Source organism: Heterodontus francisci, chromosome 6, assembly GCF_036365525.1.
Source record: "Heterodontus francisci isolate sHetFra1 chromosome 6, sHetFra1.hap1, whole genome shotgun sequence".
NCBI classification, from domain to species: domain Eukaryota; kingdom Metazoa; phylum Chordata; class Chondrichthyes; order Heterodontiformes; family Heterodontidae; genus Heterodontus; species Heterodontus francisci.
The window spans coordinates 100,773,153-100,796,028 of NC_090376.1; positions in this window are offsets into that span (position 1 = coordinate 100,773,153).

Sequence of the window (22,876 nt, forward strand, 5' to 3'; positions counted from 1 at the left end):
ACACCATCGCCCACTTCCTTCTGGAATGTGCCTTTTCAAAGAAGCTTTGGAAAGAGATGCAGTTTTTTTTTTGTTGAGCTTCTTCCTGAGCAGCTCCTGTGCTCTATGGGCTGTTCCCAGGGACGCACATTGAGAAAAACATCAACTGCTGCTAAAGGGCCACCATGACCACCGATGAAAAACACTCTTTGGTTTGCCTAAAACTTGTTGCCCTTCCAGTGCAAGGAGCTGTTCTCAACTGAATGCTGCAGACTGACAGATTCCAAGGTCCAGGACTACCTGTTTAGGGACTCACTGTAGTCTGGGGCAGCCGTTGCAAAGGCTCAATGGGAAAGTCTAAGTCCACAGTCTAAGGCCCTCCTCCCATAGTACACCAAGGACTGGAACCCATGTAAAACTCCTTGGGCTGTAAGCACCACAGAATGTTTGACATGAAATGTATATTGTAAACATAATCTTTAATTGTAAGTATAGTCAAGGGTTATGGGGGGCCAGCAGGAAAGTGGAGTTAAGGCCACAATCAGATCAGTCCTGATCTCATTGAGTGGTGGAGCAGGCTTGAGGGGCCAAATGGTCTACTCCTGCTCCTATTTCTTATGATCTTGTGTGTAATGAGGCACCTCTGGGTGCCACTTATTGTATTGAAAGAAATTTCAATTTATATGTCAAATTTGAACTGTAAAGTAATGTACGTCTACAAATTTTATGAAAAGTATATATTTTTTAAAATGTCACCACTGTAGCTTCCTTGCAGATGCACAACTATTCCTGATTCATAATCACCCAAGTCTATCCTCACTCTCAAGCTCCACATGGTCTCATCACACGCATCTTCCTTATAGTGGCCACACGTGCTACACCTGAAACCTTCTTACCCGGAGCACTCTGCGCAGATTGGCAACTGTTTTTGCTACATTAGAACAGTGACTACACTTCAAAAGTATTTAATTGGCTGTAAAACACATTAGGATCTCCTGAGGTCATGAAAAGTGCTATACATTGCAAGTCTTTCTTTCTTCCATACAGGCAACCATGCAAGCTGATCTTATGTCTTACGAAGTGCTAATATCCAAGTATTCTTAATCATGTAGTTTGGTGAATACTGAGAGTTTCAGACAGTAGATAGCAAGGCTGGTAGTCGAATTCCTTAAGACAGTAGTTTGAGTATATTATTTAAACAATTGAGCTTGCATTTCTTTGTAAGGTTTTCCTTTGTGCCCTTTCATTTACATCTTTTTGAAATTATGTGGCTAAACAGTGACAGCAGTACTGAGCATTCCAGCTTTTTCTCTCTAATCTTTTGCTCTCATTTGTCAGATTACTGTAAGTTAAACAAAACTGTATTTCCTCATATTTTTGCCTCTAATTAGCATATGGCTATTGATAAAATGTATTAATTGGTATCTATGTTTCAAACTCTATTCATTTTTTTTTGCTCTGAGTGTAGGTAACAGTCAATAAAGTCATGCATACTATTATCAAGGAATGCGAACAGAGGCTCCAAAGACAATTATTTTTTTAATATGTTAATGATCTAGACATGGAGTCCATTGAAAATATTTCTTTCAAACTCAGTTAAGTCCAGGATTAAAAAAATAGTTGAATGGGCATTAGGGCAAAGCCTATTGCTTCTGTGTTTTAAGTTTAATAAATTTCTTTGCTCATCAAGGACAATGACATTGCTGAGGAATGAAATATTTCCACTTTTTGCCACTCATGTCACATAGAGCTCTGGCTACATAAAAAATAATGTTACTTAACTTGAACCTCTGAAGAACAAGCCCTGTGGTACTCATTTCAAATTTTCCATTTCTCACACCATCTGACATGGACATTGTTATGACTTCTGTGAATCAGATTGCCTCTTGCATCTATTACGTACTCTAGATTCATGCACACTAAAGTGATGACAATTTGTACTTATTTTATTTCGGACCCTTAACATAGGACAAAGTTGAGCCCAAAACGCACTACTCTTATGACAGAAAAACATATGATCAGTAGAATATACCATTAAGCGAGACATTTCTGTCAGCTTGATCTTGTCTCTATGTCCTCAGGAAATGTAGTTGTTGCTGTGATTTAGTACCTTCATGCACTCTTTGACACATCATTTTAAGTCCGTACTGAGAACCATACCTAAGTACTTAAGGAAATTGACATCTTCCTGGATCATCATAACAGAAGCTAAGCTATATTAACACCTGCAAAAGTCAAACATCATTTCTTTGCATTTAATGTTAAATTGCATCTATCATTGATAAATACCAAGTTATCAATCTTGTACCTATTTGGCCTTCCACTCTTCTTACTAATGAATCCCAGGACAACACTATCATCAACATGCTTAATGACATGACACTGTGGCTGAAAAGCAGAATAATCATTCACTTGTACAATTAATAAAGCACAAGAGGAAGGTACAGTACACTGGTTCACCAACACGTTGTGCCACAAAGTTTGCATCTGATTTCCCACTTGGCAGTTTCTTCATCATGGCTGGATTGCAGCTGGAGATACTGAGCACAAGTGAGGTACTTTCTTCAGGGAGGCAGAAGAAAATAAAAATCAGAGGAAGAGTCATTCAAAGCTACTTGTAGACAACCTGAATCCAGAACAATATTGGCAGAAACATAGGATCAGGTTGCCTGAACAACTCTGTCAGAGAAATGTGTGGACACAATGACTTTTTTTTAAATGGAGGAAGAACTAAAAGTGTAACAAACTCAATATAATGAGAACACATCTGATCAGCTCTGAAAGATCACTGGGAAATGTGGACTTTAAGTGATAGTTTAAATCAGATGCTATAAGGTCAGCTGGCTATTATACAGCTCTCCTGGTTGGCCTCCTTCCATCTACGAAAGATGATGGACAGGCAGCAAACAATCCATTTAGGTGGGCTGTCTTCTGTTGGTGCACTTTTGTTGATGGCTGCGAAAGCCAGTCTTTGAGACGTAGGTTCTGCCAAGGGTGCTGCACGTGCAACGACCAAGTGATGCTGTGAGTTATTGTTTTTGACATTGGTGTCTGTTTCCAAGCTGCTGTAGCAACTCATCATCATGGCAGTGTGGACTAGTCCACAGGATGTGTCGCCATATCCCTCTTTCGCCAGCTTGTGACTCCCAATAGTCAATATTTAGGGCCTTCATGTCATGCTTGCAGGCATCCTTGAAGTGGAGTATTGGGCACCCCACTGATCATCTGCCCTGGTTACCTCACCATACAGAAGGTCCTTGGGTATGCAACCATCATCGATCCCGCCGATGTGTCTGATCCGCCAAAGCTGTCTCTGTTTGATTAGTGCCAACACACTTGGGAGCACTGCCTTTGAGAGGACTGCGCATTTGTGATTTTGTCCTGCTAGGATTTACCCATAATGCACTGCAGACAGCAAAGAAGAAGAGTGGTAGAGCAGTCGTTATAGGGGATTTGTTAGTTAGGGGAACAGACAGGCACTTCTGTGGCCATAGCCGGGACTCCAGGATGGCATGGTACCTCCCTAGTGCCAGGGTCAAGGATGTCACAGAACATTTATTTATTTATTTAGAGATATAGCACTGAAACAGGCCCTTCGGCCCACCAAGTCTGTGCCGACCATCAACCACCCATTTATACCAATCCTACATTAATCCCATATTCCGACCACATCCCCACCTTCCCTCAATTCCCCTAACTATACTAGGGCCAATTTACCTATCAACCTGCAAGTCTTTGGCTGTGGGAGGAAACCGGAGCACCCGGCAAAAACCCACGTGGTAACAGGAAGAACTTGCAAACTCCACCCAGGCAGTACCCAGAATTGAACCTGGGTCGCTGGAGCTGTGAGGCTGTGGTGCTAACCACTGTGCCGCCCTATGGGGAGGGTGAACATGCAGAGGTCGTGGTCCACGTTGGCACCAATGACATAGGTAGGAAGGGGGATGAGGTCCTGAAAGCAGATTTCAAGGAGCTAGGAAGGAGATTAAAAAGCAGGACCTAAAAAGCAGTAATCTCAGGATTACTCCCAGTCCTGCGTGCGAGTGAGCATAGGAATAGGAGAATTGAACAATTGAACACATGGCTGGAGAACCGGTGTAGGATGGAGGGCATCAGATTTCTGAGGCATTGGGACCAGTTCTGGAGCAGGTGGGACCTGTACAAGATGGACGGGTTGCATTTTAGCAGGACTGGGACTAATATCCTTGCAGGGAGATTTGCTAGTGCTGTTGGGGTGGGTTTAAACTAGATTGGCAGGGGGATGGGAACCTGAGAGGGAGCTTAGATTGGAGGGAAACAAAACTGGTAACTTATCAGGGGTACAGGAACCAGGAGCAAATATCAGAGAGGAATGCCAAGGTGCACAGAATACTGGGGGAGATAAATAGCACTAGTGTAGTGAATAGTGAGTTATTATGTTGGGTCAGAGTAAAGGAGAAAGTAATAAAGTCTAAATGAGTGTTAATGTGCATGTATGTGAATGCACGGAGTGTGGTTAATAAGATTGGTGAGGTACAGGCGGACATTGTCATGTGGAAATATGATGTTATTGCCGTAAGAGAGACCTGGCTCAAAGAAGTGCAGGACTGGGTGTTAAATATTCCTGGATACAAGGTGTTCAGGAAAGATAGGAAAGGGAACAAATGGGGAGGGGTGGCGTTATTGATTAAGGAGAGCATTGCAATTCTGAAGAAAAAAGATGTCCCAGAGAGGTGGAGGACAAAATCAATTTGGCTAGAGCTAAGGAACAAAAATGGTGCAGTTACATTGCTCGATGTTGTCTATAGACCACTAGCTAGTGGGAAGGACATGGAGGAAAAAATTTGCAAGAAAATTACAGAGAGGTGCAAAATTTATAGGGTAGTTATATTGGGGGACTTTACTTATCCAAACATAGACTGGGATAGTAGTAGTGCAAAGGGCAATGAGGGGCAAGAGTTCCTAGAGTGTGTTCAGGAAATTTTTCTACAGCAGTATGTTGCTAAAGAGAAAGGAGGTACTGCTAGACCCGGTTCTTGGGAATGAGGTGCACCAAGTGAATCAAGTTACACTAGGACAACATTTAGAGGATAGTAATCATTGTTTCGGCTAACTATGGAAAAAGACAAAAAACAATCAAGAGTAAGAATAATTAACTGAGGGAAAACCAACTTCAATGGGGTAAGAATGGAGCTGGGGCAAATAAATTGGAGTCAAAAATTGGCAGAAAAACCAGTAGCTGAACAATGGGCTACCTTCAAAGAAGAGATAGTTCAGCACAGTCAAGGTATGTTCCCTTGAAGGGGAAAGGTAGAGCAAACAAATCCAGGGCTCCCTTGGATGACAAAAGAGGTAGAGATTAAGATAAAGAAGAAAAGGTATGCCTATGATAGGTGCTAGGTAGAAAATACTATTGAGAACCAGGCTGAATATAGAAAGCCCAGAGGGGAAGTGAAAAAGCAAATAACAGAAGCAAAGAGAGAGCATGAAAAGAGACTGACAGCTTGCATTAAAAGAAATCCCAAAGTTTTCCATAGACATATAAATAGTAAAATGTTGTAAAAGGAGGGTTGGGGCCTATTAGGGACCATAAAAGGGGATTTACACATGGAGGCAGAGGGCATAGCTGAGGTATTAAATGAATACCTTGCATCTGTCTTTACCAAGGAAGAAGATGCCACCCAGGCAATGGTGAAAGATGAGGTAATTCGGACACTAGAAGAATTTAAAATTGATAAAGAGGATGTATTAGATAAGCTGTCTGTACTTAAAGTGGATAAAGCACCAGGACCGGATAAGATGCATCCAAGGATACTGAGGAAAGTGAGGGTGGAAATCGTGGAGGCACTGGCCATAATTTTTCCATCTTCCTTAGACTCGGGGGTGGTGCCAGAGAATTGCAAACGTTATACCCTTATTCAAAAAAGGGTCTAAAGATAAGATTGGGCAGCACAGTGGCGCAGTGGTTAGCACCGCAGCCTCACAGCTCCAGCGACCCGGGTTCAGTTCTGGGTCCTGCCTGTGTGGAGTTTGCAAGTTCTCCCTGTGACCGCGTGGGTTTCCGCCGGGTGCTCCGGTTTCCTCCCACAGCCAAAGACTTGCAGGTTGGTAGGTAAATTGGGCATTGTAAATTGCCCTAGTGTAGGTAGGTGGTAGGAGAATGGTGGCGATGTGGTAGGGAATATGGGATTAATGTAGGATTAGTATAAATAGGTGGTTGTTGGTCGGCACAGACTCGGTGGGCCGAAGGGCCTGTTTCAGTGCTGTATCTCTAAATAAAATAAATAAAAAATAAAATAAGCCCAACAACTACAGGCCAGTCAGTTTAACTTTCGTGGTGTGGAAACTTTTAGAAAAATAACTCGGGACAAAATTAATAGTCACGTGGACAAATGCCAGCAAGGATTTCTTCAGGGAAAATCCTGTTTAACTAACTTGCTGCAGTTTTCTGAGGAGCTAACAGAGAGTGTTGATGAGGGCAATGCTGTTAATGTGGTGTACATGGAATTTCAAAAGGCGTTTGATACAATGCCACACAACAGACTTGTGTGCAAACTTATAGATCATGGAATAAAAGATATGGAATTGGCTGAGTGCCAGGAAGCAAAAAGTAGTGGTTAATGGATGTTTTTCGGGCTGGAGGAAGGTTTGTAGTGCAGTTTTCCATAGATCAGTGTTGCGACCCTTGGTTTTCTTGATATATATTAATGATCTAGACCTTGGTGTACAGGGCACAATTTCAAAGTTTGCATATGATACGAAACCTGGAAGAATTGTGAACTGTGAAGAGGATAGTGTAGAACTCCAAAAGGACGTAGACAAGTTGGTGGAATGGGCAGACAGGTGGCAAATGAAGTTCAATGCAGAAAAATGTGAAGTGATTCATTTTGGTAGGAAGAACATGGAGAGAAAATATAAAATAAAAGGTATAATTCTAAAGGGGGTGCAGGAGCAGAGGGACCTAGGTGTATATGTGCATAAGTCATTGAAGGCAGCAGGACAGGTTGAAAGAGTGGCAAATAAAGCAAACAGCATCCTGGGCTTTATTAATAGGGGCGTAGGGTACAAGAGCAAGGAAGTTATGTTGAACTTGTATAAGACACTAGTTTGGTCTCAGCTGGAGTATTGTGTCCAGTTCTGGGCGCCACACTTTAGGAAAGATTTGAGGGCATTGGAGACAATACAGAAAAGATTCACAAGAATGGTTCCAGGGATGAGGAACTTCAATTATAAAGATAGATTGGAGAAATTAGGGCTGTTTTCTTTGGAGAAGAGAAGTCTGAGAGGTGATTTGATAGAGGTATTCAAAATCATGAGGGGTTTGGACAGAGTAGATAGAGAGAAACTGTTCCCACTTGTGAAAGGATCGAGAATGAGAGGGCACAGATTTAAAGCATTTGGTAAGAGAAGCAAAAGTGACATGAGGAAACATTTTTTCACACAGAGAGTGGTTAGGATCTGGAATGCACTGCCTGAGAGTGTGGTGGAGGCAGGTTCAATTGAAGCATTCAAAAGGGAATTAGACAGTTATTTGAAAAGGAAAAATGTGTAGCTTTACAGGGAGAAGGCGGGGGAATGGAACTGAATAAATTGTTCAGTGTGGACACGATGGGCTGAATGGCCTCCTTCAGCAATGCAATAATCCTGTGATTCTCTGATTATCTGATGCTGGAAATCACTGAGCTTCTTTTCCTGGTTGCTGTAAGTCACCCATTTTTCATCGCCATGCTGCAAGGTGCTGAGAACTTCGGCCTTATAACCATCAGCTTTGTCCTAAGGGTCAGCTTGGTGTTATTCCATGTGCGTTTTTTGAGTCGACCAAAGGTGGCAGCTGCTTTCCCTATGTGTGTATTGAGCTCTGCAGCAAGGGACAGATTGTCTGTTACTGTGGACTCAAGGTAGCAGAATTTGCTAAACGCTTCCAGTGGGGTGTTATTTAGTGTGATCAGGGGTGGAGATGCAACATCTTGACCCATGACCATGGTTTTCTTGATGCTTACAGTCAAGGAGAACAAGTTACAGGTTTGGGAGAGACAGTCCAAGAGTCTTTGTAGCTGAGTTTCCGTGTGAGCGACAAGCACATCATCATCATCGTAGAGGAGTTTTCTGTTCAGGACGTGGTGTGTATTTGTCTTCACATTGAGCCTTGATAGATTGTAGAGCTTGCCATCTGACCTAGTGTGCAAGTAGACTGCATCCATATCTGCAGGGAAGGTGAAGGTCAGGAGCATGGAAAAGATCCAAACAGTGTGGGGGCGAGGACAGAACCCTGTTTCACTCCATTCTTCACTCTGAAACTGTCAGAAGTGGAGCCATCAAACTGCACAGTGCAGTGCATGTTGTCATGGAAGGAGTGGATGAGATTGAGGAGCTTTGGCGGACAGCCAATTTTTCTCAATATCTTGTACAGCCCTGCTCGGCTGACAGTGTCAAATGCTTTAGTGAGATCTACAAAAGTAAGGTAAAGATGTATACTCTATTCCCTACACTTTTTTTGTAACTGGCATATGGAGAAGATCATGCCCATAGTAGATCTGTCAGCACGGAACCCGCACTGTGCTTCCTTAAGTTTTCTGATAGAAATGAAAAAGGGGGTAAGATATATGACAGGCGACTGAATTGAAAATTACCTGTTTTGCACTGCCAATCGAAGTTAAAATTACCTCCACAGGTTCTTATAATCTTTGATTACTTGGTGATATAGGGGCTGAAGTTATACTATGAAAAAGAAGCAAAACAAATTCTTGGTGCTTTCATCAGATATCCCTCTCTCCATTTGGTTTAGCAGCATCAACACATTTAAAATAAATGTATTAATGTTTCTATTAAAATAACAGAACATGAAATTTCAAACTAATGTGATAAATGGTTGGACAACAGCCTCTCCTCAGCATCAATGTGTCAATTAATCTCTTCAAAAGGGAGCTGGCTAAGTATCTGGCTGGGAACGAAATTCAAACTGACAGGAACAAGTAGAGATCAAGTACTCCATCAAGCACAATGGAGATTCGAAGAGGACAGAAAGACTAATTAGTGTGGATGAGGAAATATTCTGGTTTTGTTTATGTTTGGTGATTCGGGAATACTTATGCAGATTTTACACTCAGAAGTTTAAATAATTTGGGTAGTGTATAGGTGGCCTGTGACAAGTGTAGGTTTGATATCAACAGGAATTTTTCAATGGCAGCAGAAGTCTGCTGGGGCAGTAAGCAGGAGATCAGAGGGCTAGCAGCTCAGCAACACCCCCGCTAGTGTTGGCCATTGTTGAGGCTTCAGCTGCAGGGAGAGGGTGCCTCAAAGGTCAGGTGCCCTTGAAGAGGGGTATGTGGGGTTGGGGGTAGACGGGGACTGGCAGGCAGGCCCCAGCAATCCGATGGGGATGGAGGGGGAGGCACGGCAAGTCGCTGAAGGCAGGCAGCGTTGTTGCCACGGAGACAGCCATTGCTGCAAGGGGTCCCTCCATGGGCCTTGGAGTACCCCTAAAGCAGAGCCACCCACTGAAGTCCACTGGGAGGCTACCAGGTTTCCATTGGCAGTCACCCCGCGCGGTGAAGGGCCCTTCTGATGCGGGCAAATGGTATGGCAGCAGGAAGATGTCATAATCCACCTGATGCCTTCCTGCACCAGTTTGCTAGTCTTCCTGCCTCCCATCCCATCCCCAAAGGGCTGGTAAAATTTGGCCCGATGTGCCAAATGGGTTTATAATATTGCAGATGGAATACAATGTGGAGAAGTGTGAGGTTATCCACTTTGATAGGAAAAACAGAAATAGAGTATTTCTTGGTGAGAAGGCTGTGAAGCGTTGAACTTCAAAGGGACTTGGGTGTCTTTGTTCATGAGTCACTGAAAACTAACATGCAGGTACAGCAAGCAAGGAAAATGGTATGTTGGCCTTTATTACAAGAGAATTTGAGTATAGGAGTAAAGATGTCTTATTGCAATTATATAGAGCCTTGGTGAGACTGCACCCAGAGTATTGTGTGCAGTTTTGGTGTCCTTACCTAAGGAAAGATATACTTGCCAAAGAGGGAGTGCAACGAAGGCTCACCAAGCTAATTCCTGGGATGGAGGGATTGCCCAATGAGGAAAGATTAAATAGACTGGGCCTTTATCCTCTGGAGTTTAGCAAAATGAGAGGTGATCTCATTCAAACATACAAAATTCTTACAGGGCTCGACAGGGTTGATGTCGGAAGGACGTTTCCCCTGGCTAGGGAGTCTAGAACAAGGGGACACAGTCTCTGAATAAGGGGCAGGCCATTTAGGAATGAGATGAGGAGAAATTTCTTCACTCAGAGCGTGGTGAATTTTTGGTATTCTCTGCCCCAGAGGGCTGTGGAGATTCAGTCACTGAGTATATTCAAGACTGAGATCGATGGATTTATACATAGTAAAAACATTAAAGGATATGGGGATAATGCAGGAAAATGGTGTTGAAGTAGAAGATCAGCCATGATCTCATTGAATGGCAGAGCAGGCTTGAAGGGCTGAATGGCCTACTCCTGTTCCTATTTCTTATGTTCTTATACACTTTCTTAATAAATGTTGCCCATCAGCTGCAAAGGAAATACTGGATCTTCACCTGACTTTTTTTCTTGAACATAACCAAGTATTAAGGGATATGGATCAAAGGTGGATAAATAGAGTTAAGGTACTAGATCTGTTTGAATAGCAGAACAGGCTCGAGGGGCTGAATGGTCTGCTCTTGTTCCGATGTACAATGGAGTTCAAAGCTGAAACTCAATGAAGACATGCACACTAAAAGCCTGCTACCTGACCCGAACCCGACGGGAACCACCAACATGTGTCGGGTATGGGTTGGATCAGGTCCCTTTTCCGGGTCTGGCTTTCAGATTCGGGTCGGGTTGGGCTGGGTCCGGATCGGGCCGAGTCCTGGTCGGACACACACAGTAATTATTGCATTTTGCTCTGCTGGTAAGTGCCAATAGTTCAAAAGCCTACCTGAGCTGGGAGTCCGAGATGTCAAGGAGCCATGCGCCATGAGCGAGTGAGCATCTCTATGATGTCATCATGCTCATGCTGCAGTTTCCTGCAGATTCGGAGTCGGAAGGTAGTTAATGTGAACATTCCGGTGGTTGGGTCAGGCTCGGGTCGGGCCGGGCATGGGAAAAAATGGAGGGACTCAGGCCGGGTCAGGCTCGGGGTCCGATGTGGTTCTGTTGGGTTCGGATCTGTGCAGGCCTTTAATGTACACAGCAGCCAGGCTGCTTCATTATGTGTCAGCAAATACTACATAGGTCAAAAAGGTACTCTTTGTTCTTCTTTCTGGACAATAAGTTAACCGTTGTCTATCTCTTAATAATTCACTTTAATACATTAATACATTGAAGTGCTAGGCATTCAAAGCAATTCATAGCAGAAAGTAATAGACCTGAGGTTGTTTGAGGTTGCTGATCTGGCAAGTGTTGGCACTGGGTCAAGTGTCTATCGTCTAAGGACATGGCTGTGTACCAACCATTTGTTAACCAGTGCAGAGTAAACTTGTTCTAAACTTTGCTGCACCATGTCTGGGAAGACACGGAAATGCGCCGTCTGGACTACTAGCTTTTATCGATGGGTGTTAAATTGGAGACTTTAATATGTTGGGAATGGGAATCTTTCACTCCACCTCATCTAAGATAACAGATAGATGCCACTGTCCCTGTTTTCATAGAATCATAGAATGATTACAGCATAGAAGAAGGTCATTTGGCCCGTCGTGTCTGTGCTAGCTGTCTGAAGGAGCAATTCACCTAGTACCACTCCCCTGCTTTCTTCCCGCAGCCCTGCACATTCTTCCTTTTCAGATAACAATCCAATTCCCTCTTGAATGCCTCGAATGAACCTGCCTCCAACACGCTCCCGGACAGTGCATTCCAGATCATAACTACTCACTGTTTGAAAATGTTTTTCCTCATTTTGCCATTGCTTCTTTTGCCAATTAATCTAAATCTGTGCCCTCTGGTTCGCGATCCTTCCACCCATGGGAACAGTTTCTCCTTATTTACTCTGTCCAAGACCCTTCATGATTTTGAATACCTCTATCAAATCTTCTCTCAACCTTCTCTTCTCCAAGAAAAACAGTCCCAACTTCTCCAATCTATCAACATAGCTGAAATTCCTTATCCCTGGAACCATATTTGTGAATTTTTTCTGCACTCTCTCTAACACCTTCACATCCTTCCTAAAGTGTGGTGCCCAGAACTGGATGCAATACTCCAGTTGAATTTGAACCAGTGTTTTATACAAGTTGAACATAACTTCCTTGCTGTTGTACTCTGTGCCCCTATTGATAAAGCCTCAGATGCTGTATGCTTTATTAACTGCTCTCTCAACCTGTCTTGCCAGGTTCAATGATGTATGCACATATACACCTATGTCCTTCTGTTCCTGAATCCCCTTTAGAATTGTACCCTTTATTTTATATATCTCTCTGCATTCTTGCTACCAAACTGAATCACTTCCACACTTCTCTGCATTAAATTTCATCTGCCATTTATCTGCCCATTCCACCAACCTGTCTATGTGCTTTTGAAGTTCTACACTGTCCTCACAGTTCACAATACTTCCAAGCTTTGTATCATCTGCAAATTTTGAAATTGTGCCCAGTACAGCAAGGCCTAGGTCATTAAAACATATCAGAAACAGGGATCCTAACACCGACCCCCGGGGAACTCCACTATAAAACTTTCTCCAGTCCGAAAAACAACCGTTAACCAATACTCTCTGTTTCCTGTCACTCAGCTTATTTTGTATCCATGTTGCTGCTGTCCCTTTTATTCCATGGGCTCTAACTTTGCTGACAAGTCTGTTGCGTGGCACTATATCCAAAGCCTTTTGGAAGTCCATGTGTACCACATCAACAGCATTGCCATCATCAACCCTCTCTGTTACCTTATCAAAAAATTCCATCAAGTTAGTTAAACACAATTTGCTCTTAACAAATCCATGTTGGCTTTCCTTAATTAACTCGCATTTGTCCAAGTTGCAATTAATTTTGTTCCGAATTATTGTTTTTAGAAGCTTCCCCACTACAGAGGTTAAACTGACTGGCCAGTAGTTGCTGGGCTTATCTTTACACCTTTTTCGAACAAGGGTGTAACATTTGCAATTGTCCAGTCCTCTGGCTCTACCCCTGAGTCGAAGGAAGATTGGAAAATTATGGCCAGTGTGTCAACAATTTCTGCTTTCATTTTCCTCAGTATCCTTGGATGTATCTCATCTGTTCCTGGTGTCCTATCAAATTTATGGAAAGACAGCCTTTCCAATACCTCCTCCTTATCAATTTTAAACCTTCAAGTGTCTCAACTACCTCCTGTTTCTCCATGACTTGCACAGCCTCTTTTTCCTTGGTAAAGACAGATGAAAAGTATTCATTTAATACCTCAGTCATGCCCCCTCTCTCCATGTGTAAATCTCCCTTTTTGGTTCCTAATCAACTTTACTCCTTTTACCAGCCTTTTAGTATTTATATGTCTATAAGAAGACTTTTGTATTCCCTTTTATGTTAGCTGCCATTCTCTTCTCATGCTCTCTCTTTGCTTCTCTTATTTGCTTTTTCAATTCCCCTCTGAACCTTATATATTCAGATTGGTTCTCAGTTATATTATCTACCGGATATCTGTCATAAGCACACTTTTTCTTCTTCATATTAATCTCTATCTCTTTTGTCATCCAGGGAGCAGCGGATTTGTTTGCCCAACCTTTCACCTTCATGGGAATAGACCTTGACTGTGCTCAAGCTAACTTTACTTTAAAGGCAGCCCATTGTTCAATTACAGTTTTACCTGCCAAACTTTGATTCCAATTTATCTGGGTCGGATCCATTCTTACCCTATTGAAGTTGGCTTTCCTTCAGTTAATTATTCTTATTCTGGATTGTTCTTTGTCCTTTTCCATAGCCATCCTAAACCTGATGATACAATGATCACTGTCCTCTAAATGTTCCCCTACTGACACTTGATCCACTTGGGTCACCTCATTCCCAAGAACCAGGTCTAGCAATGCCTCCTTTCCCATTGGACTGGAAACATACTGCTCTAGTAAATTCTCCTGAACATACTCAAGGAACTCTTGCCCCTCTCTGTCCTTTGCACTACTACTATCCCAGTCTATGTTTGGATAATTAAAGTCCCCATTATAATTACTCTATAATTCTTGCACCTCTTTGTAATTTCCTTACAAATTTGTTCTTCTACATCTTTCCCACTAGTTGGTGGCCTATAGACTACACCGAGCAATGTAATTGCACCTTTTTTTGTTCCTTAGCTCTAGCCAAATAGATTCTGTCCTTGACCCCACTGGGATATCCTTTGTCTCCAATACTGCAATGCTCTTCTTAATCAATACAGCCACCCTCCTCCTTTTCTTTTCCTATCTTTCCTGAACACCTTGTATCCAGGAATATTTAATACCCAGTCCTACCCTTTTTTGAGCCAGGTCTCTGTTATCACCACAACATCATATTTCCACATGGCAATCTGTGTCTACAACTCACCAATCTTATTTACCGCACTCCGCGCATTCACGTACATGCACAGTAACCCTGATTTAAACTTTATTACTTTCTCCCTTACTCGGAATCCACCTAATAACTTACTATTTCCTATTCTATGTCTCTTCCAGTATTCTGTGCACCTTGGTATTCCTCTGTGATATTACCTCCTGGTTCTCACACCCCTGCCAAGTTAGTTTAAATTTTCCCCAATAGCACTAGCAAATTGCCTCGCAAGGAAATTGATCCCAGCTCTGTTTACGTGCAAACCATCTGGCCTGTACAGGTCCCATCTCCCCCAGAACTGACCCCAGTGTCCCAGGAATCTAAAGCCCTCCCTCCTGCACCATCTATCCAGCCACACATTCATCTGCTTTATCTTTCAATTCCAAAACTCACTTGCGCATGGTACCAGGAGTAATCCAGAGATTACTACTATTGAGGTCCTGCTTGCCAATTTCCTGCCTAGCTTCCTAAATTCTGACTGCAGAACCACATCCTTCTTTCTGCCTATGTCATTGGTACAGATATGGGCCACTACTGCTGGCTGTTCACCCTCCCCCCTCAGGGTTCTCTGCCGCCATTCGGTGGCATCCTTGACCTGGCGCCAGGGAAGCAACACACCATCCTGGATTCATGTCTGCAGCCACAGAAACATCTGTTTGTTCCCCTAACTATCGAATCTCCTATTACTATTGCTGTTCCAGTCCTCTTTCTTCCCCCTGTACAGCTGAGCCACCCGTGGTGCCATGGACTTTTTTAAACAAGGCATTAAGCTAACTTAATCAACTGGAATCTGCTGATTCAAAAGAAACAAGAAGATTTCTGAAGAATGCCACGTCATTTTCCTTAAGCTCCCCTTTGCTTGCTCTGTTTTATCAGCCCAACAGTCTTTGTTCTTATTTGCTCTTGCAAAGATTCTAAGCTTTCTTAATCTTCTTACATTGTATCAGGTTACTAGTGTGGCGCAACCTGCTAAATCTGGTTAAATGTTTTCCCGTGGCTTTTGGTTAGCATATGCTTTCAGTGGTATTTCAATGTCCACTCAGTACCTATTATATACAGACTAACAGAGACTAATTCAATGTTATCACTGTAGGCAAAGCTCAGCAGGTCCCCGGAGGCAGCAGGTTGAGGGGCGAGCAAGGCCTATCTTTATTTATCCCAACCTAGCCCGAGCCCCTTATACCACAGGGCCACAGCTGGATGCACAGACCATCCTGTGGAAGGGGCCCCCTCCTCAAAAATGGCCTGGCAGCTGTGGACACAAAAATGTTAATAATTTAATAATTTCACATATCACTCCACCTTGAGGCGCCCTCATGTTCTCTTGCCTGCTGCAGCAGCATTCATCTCTCTGGTGGGGCTGATGGCAGGACATTTCTGCGGGCCCTCCCATTCTGCCAGCCGGGTGCCTGTTCCACCTGCCACCCTTAATTGTATGGTGCTCCTGGGGATGGCCTCTTAATTGGCCATCTTCAATAAGAACATGCAGGTGGATGGCCAGGCATCACCAGTGGGGTCGGGACTTGCTCTTGGTGCTGACCTCAGAAAAAACTTCAAAGGCGGTAAGATTCCGCCCATTGAGTGCTTAACAATACATTCCTACATAGATAAATGGCAACTTTCCTTAAGCTTCGCACTCTTCGCAGTATAGTTTCCTCAAATCAGATGGAACTCTGCAACATGAACTTAACAGCTACAGTGTCCAGCTAGGTTCAATTTCCTGACCTTTCGTCTACAGCACCTTAGAATCCCTGCAAAACACTTGGGGCATTCTGAGAAAGTGAAAGATGCTATATAAGTGCAAGTTCATTCTTTCTATATTCTGTTATGTGTTAACCTGCATACTTTACCTATTAGTATTTTATAAAGATGCTGAAGGAAAGGTATCTTCAACCATAATATGGAAATAAAAATTTCTGATACTACAGAATTTAATGGTTGACATGTTCCCCTTCCCATCAACAAGTAATGCTAAGTTGGAATCATGTCTGGAGCATTAATTTAAAAGAGTTGCAGGATAAAAGGAGAAAATAATCAAGAAATACGTCCAAAAATCAATAGCTGGAGAAATACCATCAGTCTTCTAATTATCTACAGCCACTGATTTCTCAAATTATCTCTCCTCCTGGGGAGACGACAATACTTGTCAAACTGTACAGTAGACATGACATAAGGATGATCTGGTAGATGAGATAGGGGCTAATACTGAGTTACAGGTTTCTGTACTTTTGATGATATTTTGAATTTAAATATTTCCAATGTGTGGTTTATGCAGTAAAGTGTAAAATATCATTATAAATGTTTTTTGTGTGTTTTAAAACAATTGAGATGGACAGAAAATATATATATTTCTCGCCTGTAGTGACTGTATTGAACTGGCTGATTGTATTGTGATAGCTAAGCATTTTTATACCGCGATATTGCCTCTCTGCTGCCATCTCTATTGGGAGATGTAAATAAAGTTTCAACACAGCTGCTCCCAGTAAAGACCTCTGTAGATTTACTCTGTGAATACACAACAGAAAGATGGTGACAAGGATGGGATTGATTTTTTTTTGTACATTCATTTGAGAGATTACAGTATGAAGAACATTGTGACACACTTTTTGGAACTCCCAAAGTCAATTTTCAGGAAGTTTGGGTGATTTGAAAGATCGTTGCGGATGTGTCTGCAATTCGTGTTCAGGTTCAACTCAGTGAGTCAGCATGGTATATTCTTTTAAAAATATGGCACTGAAGACATATTTAGGGACAATGGGGGAATTCAACCCGAACAAAGAAGACTGATGTAATTATGAACGAAGGTTACCCATTTAGCTGCAAGCTAACAAAATAGGAGATAGGATAAAGTAAATGTTTCCCTCACCATGATGGGGCCAGATGCTTTTTAGGTGGTGTTTAACCAATGTTGTCTGCAAGACCCCAGTATTTTGGTCTATTCTGAAATTAATGAGATTCTGGACTCATATTGTAGCATGACTAAGAATGAAATAGCACTCCTAGTTGCATCTCATAGAAGGAAGCAGTTGCCAAGTGAGTCTATTGCAGATTATATTCTTGAATAAAATAAACTCTCTTATCACTGTGGTTATGCACAAGCTTAGAAGTCACCCTTAGAGACATGTTCGTTGGAGGTCTAAAGAACAGTAAAATCCAGGCCAAACTTTTGAGAAAAGGTAATAAACTGATGTGGAAGGAGGCCTGAGATGAGGCCACAGCCATAGAAATGGCACAAAAAGAACACTCTTTTTCCAAGGAGGCAGGGGATGTCCACTGGTAAATCAGGCCACGGCAGTCACGTTCACAGACTCAGAGTCAGAAATTTAGATGCTACCATTGCCATGGTAGACACCTTCGAATTGCCCCCATTTCCAATCAAAGTACTATGTCTTTAGGAAAATTGGTCATATCCAGATGACATGCAGGAGTAGGGGAAACAGTGATGCTCCAGGTTGTATATGCGCATATGGTAGATATGGAAACAGAAGTTGATGTTATCGAGCTGAAAAATCAAGAGTTGTATTCAGTCTGAGAGCAAGAAAAACAGCACTTGGAAGATGAGAGATAAGAGGCTGAAGATATAATTCAAGTTCTCACAGTAAAAATGAAAGTCAGAGATTCACAGCTTGCTTTCATGATTGATACAGCTGCAGCAGTGCCAGTTATCTCAGAAAGAGAGTACAGGTAAGAAGTCCCTAAGTCATATTCCCTTCTGCAAAACTGGTGTGAAACTGACTAGTTATTCCAATAACAGTATTCCAGTATTGTGAAGTTAGTGTTAGGGTGGAATACGATGACGCAGCTTATTACTTGCCATTGGTAGTAGTAGGAGGGAGCAAAGTATCTCTGATGGGAAGAAATTGGCTTAAGAAAATACGTTTAAACTGGTCTAAGTTATTTACAGGAAGGATCAATAAGAGTATATCTGACATTGAGGAAATGCTAAGACAGCACAAGGTGGTCTTTGAACAAAGAGGTCCAAATGATCCAACCAAGGTTCCTGTAATTCCATGGTCAAACAAGAAACCCGTGGGAACCATTACATGTCAATTTCTTTGAAGTAGAAAGTAGATATATTTTGTTTTGGTTGATAGCTATAGCAAGTGGATAAGTGTTGAGTCTATACCCAGTATCACAAGTGCCAAAACTATTGAGGTTTTGAGAAGTTGGTTTGCAATTTATGGGTTGCCAGAAGTGTTCGTGTCAGATAATGGTCCAGAATTTATGTCAGAAGAGTTTGAAATATTTCTGAGTAAGAATGGAGTCAAACACACTCTAATACCACCATATTAGCCAGCACTGAATGGGGATATAGAATGAAGTGTACAAATTGTGAAGAGGTCTTTGCAGAAGCATTTGCTAGGTGACAAGCTAGGCAGTAATTTCTATGTTTCTCTTCGACACTGGCTAGACAAATTTCTGTTCTGTCTCAGAATAACCCCACAGTCTACAACAGTTTTGAGTTAGTGTTTAAACACGCTTCTAGGACAGGGTTTAGTTTGCTTAAACCTGACGTCAATACAAAGTAAGAGAAAAGCAAGACAGAGTGAAGATGAGTCACGATACTTGAGGCATGAAACTTACAGAGTTCAGTGCAGGTCAAAAGGTCATAGTGAAAGATCACTGAGGTGATGAGGAGAAGCAAGGAGATCACTGAAGGCAGCAGCACAGGTAGATAAGGTGATTAGGAAGGCATATGGGATACTTGCCTTTATTAGCCGCAGCATAGAATATAAGAGCAGGGAGGTTATGATGGAGCTGTATAAAACGCTAGTTCGTCCACAGCTGGAGTATTGTGCACAGTTCTGGTCACCACACTGTAGGAAGGATGTGATTGCACTGGAGAGGGTGGAGAGGAGATTCACTAGGATGTTACCTGGGCTGGAGCATTTCAGTGATAAAGAGAGACTGGATAGGCTAGGCTTGTTTTCCTTAGAGCAGAGAAGGCTGAAGGGGAATCTGATTGTGGTATACAAAATTATGAGGGGCATTGATAGGATAGATAGTAAGAAACTTTTTCCCTTAGCAGAGGTGCCAATAACAAAGGGGCATAGAGTTAAGGTAAGGGGCAGGAGGTTTTTAAAGAATTTGAGGAAAACATTTTTCACCCAGAGGGTGGTTGGAATCTGAAACACACTGCCTAAAGGGGTGGTAGAGGTAGTAACCCTCACAACATTTAAGAAGTATTTAGATGAGCACTTAAAATGCCATAGCATACAAAGCTACGGGCCAAGTGCTGGAAAATGGGATTAGAATATTTAGGTGCTTCATGGCCGGCACAGACATGATCGGCCGAAGGGCCTGTTTCTGTGCTGTATAACTCTATGGGCAATTCAGTAGGTGTTTGATTACTTACTTGCTATACTGCAGTCCATGAAACAAGCAGGGTCACTGGTCAACAGAGGGCACTGTTACCAGATACTCAGTAAGAGCTATAAGCAAATGGGAGTAAACATCCTTAAATTACATACGTAAAGAATATTATTGAGTGCTTTTTTAAAGGTCTGTTGCAATGTAATTTGAGATAATTTTCAATGGACAAGAACAGGTCAAGCCGCAATCCATTTATACCCCAGCCGTTGTGGAACAGAAAATCGTGCGGATTGTAAAACAGGCTGCTGATTTTCTATCACCCATTATACGCTACTGCTGAATAAAGAGTAATTTCATCCCCTGTAACTGGCGAGTCGAAGAGACTTGGCAGTTGGCAGGAAAAAAGACAGAAGCGCAAGGAGAGAGCCAACTGTGTAACAGCCCCGACAACCAATTTTATCTTCAGCACCTGTGGAAGAGTCTGTCACTCTAGAATTGGTCTTTATAGCCACTCCAGGCGCTGCTGCACAAACTACTGACCACTTCCAGGCGCTTACCCATTGTCTCTCGAGACAATGAGGCCAAAGAAGAAGAAAAACTGTTTGCACCAGATGTTACCACTGCAAATGAAGAAGTGAGAAAGACCAGAAAAAAGTCTCTTCCACAAAAAATTCTGAAAAGCAATTCAACCATCATATAACCCCTATATCTAATGCACAACCTCAGTGCTCTGTCTTACCCTGATTTGAGTCTCAACTCTCATATCCAGTCCATCACTGAAATTCCTTCTCTCTGCCTCTATTATATTGCAAATGTCTGTTGTTACCCCATCCTATTGAAGCCCTCATTCATGTCTTTGTCCAGGCTCAACTATATTAAATGATCTCCTATCTTGATTTCTGATCTCACCTTACATAAACTCCAATTCCAAATGTATAGGTACTTGTACAGGCCCATGTGGAGCATTGCGTTCAGTTCTGCATCACAGATTCATCAAAATGATACCAGGGCTTAGAGGGTTAAATTATAAAGACAGGTTGTATAAACTGGGCTTATATTTCTTTGAGTATAGAAGATTGAGGTGCGATCTGATTTAGCTGGTTAAATGTTAGAAGGATTTGGGTGAAAGGTTTTGTACTGAGAACATGCAATTAAGTTGTACCTTTGAGGCTAGAGATCGATAAAGCTCAGCTGCATATTGATCATATTGCATTTCCTAAATATCATTTATTATTTGTATTCAAAGTAATGAAGTGATGAAGCACACAAAATTAAAATGATCAACAGATTTGATAGGGTAGATACAGAGAAACTCTTTCATCTGATGGGAGAATCAAGATTGAGGGAACAAAATCTTACAAATTAGAACTAGGCCATTTAGGAGGGAAATCAGGAAGCACCTACATCATCCAGGATTCCAGTGTTTATACCCTATCCTGCACCAAAACATGTTCAATGAATCACTTTCAATATCCTTATCACTATCAATATATCATTTCAAATACCATGGTTACAAGGGTAGGTCAGAGGCTAGGAATCCTGAGGCGAGTAACTCACCTCCTGACTCCCCAAAGCCTGTCCACCATCTACAAGGCACAAGTCAGGAATGTGATGGAATACTCTCCACTTGCCTGGATGGGTGCAGCGCCAACAACACTCAAGAAGCTCGACACCATCCAGAACAAAGCAGCCCGCTTGATTGGCACCCTATCTACAAACATTCACTCCCTCCACCACCGACGCACAGTGGCAGCAGTGTGTACCATCTACAAGATTCACTGCAGCAATGCACCAAGGCTCCTTAGACAGCACCTTCCAAACCCGCAAACTCTACCAACTAGAAGGACAAGGGCAGCAAATGCATGGGAACACCACCACCTGCAAGTTCCCCTCCAAGTCACACACCATCCTTACTTGGAACTATATCGCCGTTTCTTCACTGTCGCTGGGTCAAAATCCTGGAACCCCCTTCCTAACAGCACTGTGGGTATACCTACCCCAAATGGACTGCAGCGGTTCAAGCTCACCACCACATTCTCAAGGGCAATTAGGGATGGGCAATAAATGCTGGCCTGGCCAATGACGCCTACATCCCATGAATGAATAAAAAAAAAAATCCTCATCCTCATTAACAAATCCTTCCTTGCCCTGCTCCAGCATCCAGCTCTACTGCCCACCTCAGACCCTCTGAGTCTAGACTATGATATGTTTTTCCTCTTTCACCCTCAGTCTACCATTAGCAGCTAAGCACTCCATCATCACAGCCTTGATATCTGATATTCCTTTGTGAATCCCTCTGCTGTGCTGGATTCCTTCCCATCTTCAAAAGGACTCTGTCTTTAGTCAACTCCTTTAACTTCTCCCAACTCGTGTAGAATCTAATCCCTGCTCTGGGATGTTTTTTGCATTAATGAGTCTATGTAAGTTTAGGTGGTTGCGTTTAGCTTGGTTTTGGAATACTGGTGCTGTCTGCTCCTTCTGGCCCACAACAGGGTAAGTAAAAGTCACTCACCTTTCTGAGCCCCTTCTCGCCCCAGCTCCTCTTCCCACTAGGTTAGCCTTGTGGGGAAGTTACAATGGCTTCCTCTGACAAGTCTCAGATTAAAATTGCCATCAGTCCCAGATGACATCATCAGCATCTGATTTGCATTTTTATAGAAGGGCCCATTGCCTTCGGGGGGCTATCCCTCTTACCTGCTAAAAAGAACAGATTAAAGTTGCAATCCATGGGAAGGCAGTAGGATCAGTGGGGGCAAGACTCTGCTGTCATTTTAATTGTCCACAATTCTGATTTCTGTTGGGCAGGCAGAGTTAATTCTGCCCTATACTATAGGTGTGTGTTAGTCATCAGATGCACAAGTAACTGCAAATCGTCCTGATCCAGTATGTTAGACAGCACAGTTTATTAAAATTACTGTCAACATTTCTAAGAGACCTGCCATTTGGAAAGGGAACACATTCCCAGGGGACAGCATCACTGGTGAATTACTGAAACGATGCCCACAAGAACTCGACAAAAAGAAAAGTGCAAAAACCAGTTGTGCTTGCGTTGGAGTTACTTTAAGTAGACTCAGAAACTTGGAGTAACCAATTCATTGCTGTCTGC